The following is a 10,538-nucleotide window of genomic DNA, read 5'->3' as shown; positions in this document are numbered from 1 at the left end:
AGTATTGGTCTCACTAAATACCGAAAACAACCGAAAACAATCGAAAACAACCGAAAACAACCGAAAACTACCGAAAACAACCGAAAACAACTTTCACTAGTTACCGAAAACAACCGAAAACAACTTTCACTAGTTACCGAAAACAACCGAAAACAACTGAAAACAACTTGAAACTACCGAAAACAACAGAAATCAAATCAACACAACCATAAACAACAGACAATCATTTCAATGGGTTATTATTTAATAATATTGTTTTGGACAGGATATAGGCTAAAAGGATTAATTTGTTTGACGACCCATGTTTTTCATACAGTATTAGTGATGATAGAGTCAACGATCTCCTTTGCCTGTTAACGTTCGAATACATTAATGTTCAGATTCACGGATCCAGTTATAAGCGGGGACTGCTTGGTCAGCTCGCAAACTCGTAATGGCTATCTATACTACTTGGGATCCTTTGTGTAACTCCAAGCAGAGGTTACGGTGGGGCGGGGGTGTAGTAGTGACCACAACGAGAAATCGCAGTCACTACTATCCCCCGACAAAACCTCTGCTTGGAAAATAGGTTTGCTTATTAATTACTGCTGAATTTGCATGCTGCCTATTTACCTAATGTTTACTACATTTTTTCTAGAAACCAAAACAATTATGTACATGTCTTGCTCAATTATAACGCATTTCCGCTGCCACAACAAATCGCTTTAAATAGACAAACCGCAATACATACATATGTTATGTATGCATGTAATGTTGTGCGTGTATTGGTGTATTTTATGTGGACCACTGGAAGAATAGCTGGCAACATAATATTGTTAGCTTAAAGTGGATCTAAATAAATTCAAAGTCAAACGTGTATTACCACAGAGGCCCCTAATTCTGGATTAACCTAAATGATCAAAATAAGGATTTCGCTCTAAACCATAAACAGTGTGTGATGGAAAGGTGTTTCCATAGGCTACATCCGCTTTGCTGGAAGAATCTTTCATTTAGTTCAATTCAGTTCAGTCATCCTTCATTCAGAATCACCCCCTCGGCCGTGGAGAAAATAATTCAAGGGATAGTAACCAGTAGATGAAAATAAAATAGAAACTAGAGTTCGGCGACCTCATACCTCCATGAAAATTTAGAGCTTTCGTAAATTTTATGCAATTGACTAACACATTAGCATAATTTATGCATGGTGTTGTTCATTATTGAATAACGTACACATGTCACAATTATAAAATTCCCATTATTAATCATAAAGCGGTTTTGCGATTTTTCAATAAATTACGCAAATAAGTTCCTCATTACCATATTTGGTATCTGCTTACATTCCACCTATCATAATTAACATGTGTTACATTTATTGAAGTCCAGTTATTAAAAACAATGGAATTATACAATTCCCTCATTAATAATGCAAATTAAGTCCTCATTTGCATAACATGTATATCATTATGAAAATCTTTGCCTAAGCTACCTGCATGCCTAAAATGGAGGCAATCCGTTGTTCCTTTCTGCAGTTATCCTCTTTGGAGTGTCTTGACAAAAACGCCTCTGCAGTTCCACAATTAAATGTTAGGGGGCTGAAACTTGCTCCACTTTGTCATGGTACTAAAAGCTATCTACCACCTAAATGTCAAGACCATAACAAGAGATACATTGAAAAAACTGCTATGATAGAATATTCTCATTAATTATCTAAATGTACTCCAATTTTGCATAATTAGTATGTTATCTTGTACAACATTGTCTAAGGTACCTACATACCAAAAATCATGAAAATTCGTTGTTCCCTTCTTGAGTTATCGTCTTCAGAAGTTTTTGACAAAAATGCCCCTGCTATCCCAAAATTAGACGCTAGGGGGCCCAAACTTATGTCATTTCTTCCTGAGCACAAGAGCTATCTAATACTCAAAAATCGTGGCCATAGCATGTTCAGAACACCGAGATAGCAAAACCGGAAGTTGCGCTGCAGTACCAGGAGAAGCAGCTAGGGGGCCCAAAATCTAATCATTTCCAGCTTTCATCACACACTACCAACACACGAAGTATGAAACCAATCCACCCAGCCGTTCTTGAGTTATTTTGTTTACACACACACACACAGTGTCACACAAACACACACACAAACGCGGGGTAAAATATAACCTCCATGACATTTCATGGAGGTAATAACTAGTTGTTTATGAGTTATTTTTCGGCTGTTTTCGAGTTCTGATCAGTTTTTCATGCTTGTTTTAGAAGGTTTCGAGTTATGTTCGGTATTTATCGAGTTGTTTTCGGTTGTTTTCGGTATTTAGTGAGACCGTACATAGTATGGCTTTAAGCCTTTCTCACACGAATGTTGTAAGTTGGCTGTACAGGGCACGCGCGTCGCCCGTAATATATCCGTGCTATGTTAGGTCGCCAACCACACTATTATAACGGCTAAACCTCACTGAGTCTAACTGAATACATAATTCTTTATCACCACAAAACATGATTAATTCCAGGTTGGTGATGGCGATAACAGAGAGCGTGTTCAGAGGCGAGACGTACGACAGAGGCTGGGTAGATCCTGACAACGACTTCTACTCCGATTGCGGCGAATGCATGCAGATCTGCTTCAACCTGTTCACCGTCTCACCTTATGACATCCTGGCCTGGGTAACCTTTGGGTCAAGGTCACGTTCCATGTTCCCGCCGTATGTAAACAGTGCCCTGACCTTCGCAGGGAACTATATAATGGTCACAGTATGGTACATACAGAAGGACGTCAGTGCTTGGTATGACTTGTACGTACTCTTTGGTGTTATGACTGGCACTGCAGTAGCCTTCTTGGTTCTTATGCCGCTGTATCTGTTGTGTTACACTCGTAGACCGCGTAGTGTTATACAGGCCGAGTAAAATTATCGGCAAATGTCGAAACAAGATCTTTCATCAATGGCGTGACATAACAAACAAAAGATACAAGCTGTTTCCAATTTTCGGCGTAGGAATGAATACTTTATTCACCTGCATAACAGAACTAAAGCTTTGAAATGTTTAATGTGAGTTGAAGTGTTTTTTTTTCTTCTATTTTTGTGGACAATTGCCAAGGCATTCCTACAAACTAAAACAACTTCTTTTTTTACTTACAATACAGTTCGAATTCAAATCGGTGATGGGATTGAAATATGACATAAATATATGACTTTATATATGATATAAAATTATAATACGTAATAGATTATATCTGTCTGTAGTGTTTTTACAAGAAATTATCTACTAGATTTAATCATTGAGAATCAATTTGTTTGTTACCGTTAGTTCTAACATTTTCGAAAGTTAAAAACAATCTTATTGAGATAAGTAACTGTTACCTAATTTCTAACCCATGTATGATACAGCATGATATAACCTTTTGTAACTGGGTCAGTGGACTGAAAAAGAACAATTTATACCTCCTTGTGGATTAGTGTTCAGAGAATTATGTCTTTCTGCCAGTAATAGACTGAGTAGACTGCCCGGTTGACACCTACTTTTTATGGGGGTAATATCCCAAATATACCTTTTTGATAATTATGCAAATTGTTGGAACGTAACTGTTCTTACCGTAAAAAACACATACATTTTTAAAGATTGTTCTTTCGGGTATTTGTATAGATTCTTTCATTAGGGTTACATCTTAGATGGAAATACTTGCACACATGTTCAGAGTTGCATTTTGTTTGTTTTCGTTCGAACAATTTAGAAGAAAAAAAGGAATATTGATATTATAGAGATTCGGCTGTAAAATCTCATCTTATGTTTATACTGACACATAACAGTTTTGACACCTTGGCTCAGAATATGCAAGTAGATAACTTGTTGTTGTCATCTGGTTACCTGCAAAATGTACATGTACATACGTAATTATACAATAGTCTCTTTTTTTCGTGCCAATAAAGTTTGTCTTTTTGGACCTTTTATCGGACAACGACTATTCAACATGCAGTCAGCTATAATAGTAATATGCATGTGAGGTACATGGAAGATATCGGTGCCAATACGTGTTATAGATTTCTATCGTTATCATAAGTATTTTTGCAACAAATTGTGCACATATATTCATAAGAGGTTAAGTGGGTAAAAGTTCACTTAACAATAGAGAGCTAAATGATTTTAGAAACTACATTAAAATATGTACTAGTCAATGGTGTGCCACCTGTCCATAGTGGCCACTTTTCGGATGTCCCTTAGATGACCTCCCAACAATATTCAATAAAACGTTCCCATTTCTTAACCCTAACCAAAAGTTAATATTGACTTGTGAAAATGTTTTTTTTATGTTAGACAACCGTTTAATACCATACACAATGCAAATTTTACACAAACAACTGAAAGACGCATCAGTTACCATTCACTACATATACCATTGACTGGTTTACGTTCATATTTCCCAAATACACGGCCGATTGTTGTTAGTTGTAACATATCCTCTGCTTATTATATCTGCTTGATTCAGACTGTATTAATGTTGTAATAATCTTCATACATCGACAATGGCGAAAACACATAGAAACACAATGTATGGTGAAATCTGAGTATTGCGAATAACGATAAAAGTATCATTATAATGATTATCTACTGTTTCCTCCAGTGTCCTGCCGAAAAATGCCAAAGTGAAAAAAAGAAATTGCTAAATAATGCACAAAAATAGTCTAACTTTACTTTTGACGAAATGTTTAAACGATTTGCTACAACAAAATCAGTTGGGGCGATGACCCGAGGGTTGATTAGCAAGCCGCTGGTAGAGTGCGCCAACAGAGACAGGAGGGAGATGGAGGAGGCTGATACTGGATGCTATCATAGAGCCCGACCCTCAGGCAAAGGTAAAGGTAGCAAAAAATTGCTAGACGGGGAGATTTTGAGACGCACTCTTTTTCAACCCTCGGCTTGCAGTTCTCTCGCCACGTGGCTAATGATATTGATTATCACGGAACAAGACACTGTTATAAAAAGTGTAGTTCTATCCCATATTTAGCCCACCATGTTATTCTCCCATCATGATTTTTTCAGGGCAGTCCCTTAATTCATAGGTCAGTAGATTTGGTTGATGTGGGTCATGTTACTTCTTGGCTTTCTTCGGCCTGGAGGCGACGATGTTGAGTTGACTGACGATGCAGTCCGACGGCGTCTTCATTCCAAACGTCAACTTCAGGAACGACTTGATGAAAGAAAAAACAAATTTGGATTAACTATGCATGTTTCGGTTTAAAACTAAGCATCCATTAACACTTATTTCCTAGCCTTTTGCTAGACATGTTTTTTTTATTCACATGGTATCCTTGACAAATCATTCAATTTGGTAACCTTCATAAATAGTTTAATGAAGTTGGTCGCCTTCCTGAGGGCAATACAGTCACGTTTGGGACCGCATTCTCCACATTTCAGCAGCGACACCTAGCTGCAGTACGAGGAGGCACAAGTTAGTATTGCGTTGAGGCACAGACGACCACAATGTCGACTACATACATGAACTCTTTGGCTGTTTTCAACAAGACTTAGTTAACCAGTGTTGTAATTATCAACAGGCTGAGAATACGTTATTAGGGAGCAATGTGAAATATATGATAATAGACATCCTCCCACACAGAGTTGACTTTAGCCGCAATGTCTTTCGGGTACAAAATTTAAGATTTGTCGATACTATGGGTATAAGGCAGCCATGGCACCACCAAATACCGACCGGACATACAAAGAAACCATTATCATCACGCAAAAATTAACAAATCCTTGTGCACGCCACGCTTTCGAAATTTTCAATCTGGGCGCTAATTGGCCCGCGAGGTAAGCTCATTAATATTCATAAGTAATACCGTAATACCTAATACCTTTTCTCTGAAGATGAAAAGGCAAAGCCGATATCGTAAGGCATTGCCGCGATAGTCAACCCAATGTAGGAGAGTGAATTACGCACAGTCCCTTGCAAACCATGGGCTTATAAATGACTCACTATGAACCATAGTCCTTCGTTTTCACCAATGTCCAATGGTCTAAAAATGGACTTACTCAGGGAAGACTGGAGATGCACTTGACGATGCACATTCATTGGTGTAAAGGGCTTACACTGGATAATATTCCACCCAAAATAACACCAACAGCTCTCAAAACATGGCAAAATGGAATGGACTTACTCTGCGAGTAACCGCTCCTCTGGCAAAGTAAGTCCACCTTCAGACTATATTCATCCTCTTTTAGTAGCCTCCTTCTCATTCTCCTTAACGTATTTAGGGCCTTGGCTAAATATTTTTTGGTGAGATGCGTGGAATGGGGGTGGGGGTTGGTGGACGTCGATTCGCGATTTTTATCCGGGAATACGACGGGAAAGGAAGATATGCAGGGAAAGGAAAATGCCAGGAGGGGAATATATACCGGAGGGCTTGTACAGGTGTTACAGCGATCTCGCCCCCCCCGAGATCCCCCCCCCCCCCGGGGCGAAATCGCTAGCGATCTCGCCCTCCCCGGCTAGTGATCTCGCCCCCTATCTCGCCCCCCCCTTTACCGATTCCGCCCCCCCCCCCCAAAAGGGGTTAGATAACATTTTAGAAGTTGATTGGTATAAATCATAAAATGCAGTTTCAGAATGATATAAGTACACGAGTCTGATACATAACTCCATCCAGAGTATTAATATCAACGTCATTACATGTTGATAAGACAGTTGAAGTTGTTTCAGAGAAGGAGGGTTGTTTTCTCTTTATTGCATATACTTCAGCCTCGGCATAAGATGCATTTCATTGTATTCACCTATCCTCCAGCAACCTATATATCTCCAATATGAAGCCTCTACCATGAATTGACCACAAAATAAGTATGGAATGACTTTATTAGTTATATAGATAAGGTATTCATTAGCATATCGCATATTTTGTTATATGCACCTAGCCTATGGGTATCTTCACCTCCAGTATGACTCTATTTAGGAACTGGTGTTTTTCCCGTGTTTCTGGTACTTTACTAGTGTTTTGTAACATTTCGGAGCAGGTATATGAACTTGCGCGTAGATAGTGTTTATATTGGAGAAACTATTATTCACTTGTGTTTTTGTTAGTGCTTTGGACATGTTTCCTGCATAAGATAGAAAATACTATGACAAATTGAAAACATATAGCTCACGTATTCCGTACCATAGATGGTGTGGATTTATACGTTCGCGATAGCACTGTTTTTTATGCCACCTCAACTGCAAAAAAACGTCTTTTTCATTTCAATGGCTTGTTTGCACCGAACCATCAAGTATCGACTTTCGAGGTATAACATCTTCAGGTAATACGGTGCCAAAGAGGTACCAGGTAACGCACCATATACGTTACTGCCCAGGTGCAGTATAGTACCAGGTATCGAGCCTAATATGTAGTAACCAGTTGCTCTTGAGAACCCTCCGAGAAGCAATATTCTTAGGGGGGGGGGGGCACTGGCGGGTATGGGGGGGGGCAAAAACGCTAAAGGGGGGTGAAAACCCTAGTGATCTCGCCCCTCGGGGGGGGGGGGGCGAGAACGCTGTGACACCGGCACTAGTACTCTCTCGGCATTTTCCTAACCCGGCATATCTTCTTTCCCGTCGGAAAAAACAACTACTTTCGCCAAGGACCTAGAGACGCCGGTGAAAGAGGCTACTCTATAGGCCTAGGTCCATGGACCAACTTCTGACCAAACGCAAAGAAGCCTTATAATCTTCACCTTCTCTACGTCAATGTTGAAGGTGACTTTTCGCTGTTCTTTGGCGATGTGCACAGTCTCCAGAGGTTCCATGTTGTCGAAGTCGTCCCCGGCCATGATTGTGACTTTCTCGGGCTTGTGATTCTCCCTCCACTTGCCCGGTGGTTGGGGAACAAGAGATAGACGGAGGATCCTAGTCTGGACACCAGGCGTCAGCTGCAGCCGCACCCAGTGCTGAAACAGGCAGAAATGAGGATATATCAGACATATGCATCCTCATTCACAGTGAATTGGGAACTCATCTATTCAGAAAATTGTATAAGCCCATATAAATTTTATGGTATGGATGAAATCTTCTTGGCAACAAAATTTAATTGGATGATCCAATCAGGCAAAAAAGACAAACAGTTGTCCTCATTATGATATATCAGAAGATTCGAGTTTTTTTTTTTAATCTATGCTGTGATCACACCTCATCATTAGCAGCTGTGCTGACATTTACAATACATCACGCTGGCGAATATCGGTGAGGTGGGCAATTTAAAGTTCTTCAAGTCTCTGATATTTACAATGTCTTGTGGGAGGCAGTTCCATAGCTTAACTGTGGCTGGGAGAAAAGTTCTTTTGTGACAGGAGGAGGTTGACTTGACAGGTTGTAGGACTGCACTGTGTTGGGATGTTGACAGACGTGTTTGTCGGCGGTGAACGTAGGGCTCAGGTAGTAGGTCGTTCAGAAGTGTTGGTGCGTCTTGGTGATACATCCGGTGTAGGAGTGAGAGGGCCCCAACATTTCTCCGCTGTTCTAGAGGCTGGATCTGAATACTGTCCAATGAGTCTTGATCAAATGAGGCAAGTCGATTATCGTTGTTGCTCTTCTTTGTATGGCGTTTAGCGAGCTAAGGGATGTGGCGCTTGCACCCATCCACACAGTAGAGGCGTACTCCATCGGGGACCGAACCATGCACTTGTAAATAGTAGCTGTTCAGGACTTAGGTATGGGGAGACTCTTCTTAGCAGGCCAAGTCGTTTTCCAGCATCAGTTGACATTTTGTCTATGTGGTGTGACCAGGTCAGATCTCTCCTTATTGTAAGTCCTAGCAGGTCTACTTCTACCACCTCAGTGAGGATTGTATCCATAAAGGTGAGATCAGGGTGGTTTCCTTCGACATCCTTCAAGTTACTTACTATCATGCTTTTGCACTGTGTTGCCCCAAAAAGAACATTCCAGTCTTTTGCCCAATTCTGGATCCCCATGAGGTCTGTGTTGAGTGATTGGGCGGCTAGGGCTAAGTGATCAGGAATGTTGCATAAATGACGCACAAATTTACCAAACACTCGATCAAGTCTTAAATATTTTTGTTTTTCCTCCTGTGAGTTTGGAATACTTCGTTCAGGGCTCGAAATAATCTGGAGCTTACTTGTAATTTTTTACACAGCAAAAAATACAAGAGAAAGAAATTTGTAATTCTACAATATTAGCAGTCTGTTATTTGACATTTTCTACAACTTACGGCGTACGATTTCTTTGCTGATTTTACAACCTCTTTCAGTGGTTTACAGTATCTTTATCAAGAAATTACAATTAAGCATCATGTCAACATACGTATTTTTTTAACATTTAAAATCAACACACTACCTCAAAACTTAACGCATTATTGTGGAACACTGCTAACGTAATGATATGTCCTGTCGTGCCATTCTGGCATTTTGTGGAACACCGAATCGGAAGTTTTGTCCTACCTGAACTTCGTGGCCGCTGTTGCTGTGCCAGTACGTATTGGTCCTGTTGTCAATTAGGTTGTTGGTATAGTAAGCCACTTGCTGTTTTTGTAGAGTCTCGTAGTATGAATGGTACACATTTTGATACTCTGTGAGGTAAGATGAAGGCGACAGCTCTTGCATACACTTGTTCAAAGAAGTTGTGAGTTCTGGAAATAGAATAAATACCATCACGTTGCTTAAACAGAAATTATCAGCATCGGACACAAGTTTACAAATTTTCTCATTAACAAAACATATCTTGCCTCCTTTGCATATTTCGTAGAACGCTGGCATTTAAAAAAATGGTAAGTGCTGATGTGCGATTTTATAGTGTAGGTTGAGATAGTTTTGCCGTCACCAAGAAAAAAGACCCTTTTCCAGATCAGAAAAAAAATGTTGTGTGGTCATTTTAGATTAAAAAGGTGATATATGATTTTCCTTTGCAGAAAGATTACATTCGACATGTAGATCTGGTGAGCTATGTTTATTCCAGGTTGAGGGTTTCAATCGCAGATCAGGTTTGAAAGTCATTAACTTAGATATTCAATATTACTTATACAACAACGTTACAAGCAGGCGTTTTAGCCATTTGGTGCGGACGTTACGCCATTGGTCCCGAGAAAAAATACATAGCACTGCTTAAAACAATTCGGGCATATATATGCATACCCCATTGTGGCGTGGACAAAAATACTGCCGATTTTTAAGTCAGAATAAAGCCTGTGCTTGTTTTCTTGTCATCACCAGATGAGCCATTCGATACGACAAAGAAAGACTACAACGAACTAACCACTCATATCCATGGCCTTCAAAACCTTCGCCTCCATGCTGAAGTCAAACCCTTTGAACACCCAGTCGGCTGGAGCGGCCAGAGGATTTTTGTCGTGGCTCTTCTCCACTCTGCGTTGATTATGATTAAAGAGAGAGAGTTGCTCTAAAGACTTTGATACTCTCTGTTCGTTTGATAAATTCAGCTACATTCTGGGAGGCGAAAATCCTCACTGTGTACAAGTAGGCAAATATATATCCACGAATGTTTATACCGTAGAACAAATAGTGTAAATGACATGCTAGACCCTATATGTTGACTTATTTATATCTATAGATATCCATATATGTCTGTTTTG

The 10,538-nt window shown here is 39.9% G+C and overlaps 1 protein-coding gene across 1 annotated transcript in view; it reads right to left on the bottom strand.

Moving 5' to 3' along the window:
- LOC118414804 overlaps positions 1-10,538 on the bottom strand; it is a 1,072,569-nt gene that overhangs the window by 924,156 nt on the left and 137,875 nt on the right. The gene's annotated exons all lie outside the window — the stretch shown is intronic.

This window comes from Branchiostoma floridae, chromosome 4 (assembly GCF_000003815.2).
Source record: "Branchiostoma floridae strain S238N-H82 chromosome 4, Bfl_VNyyK, whole genome shotgun sequence".
In the NCBI taxonomy this organism is placed as follows: domain Eukaryota; kingdom Metazoa; phylum Chordata; class Leptocardii; order Amphioxiformes; family Branchiostomatidae; genus Branchiostoma; species Branchiostoma floridae.
This window is presented reverse-complemented; position numbering and strand designations above follow the sequence as displayed.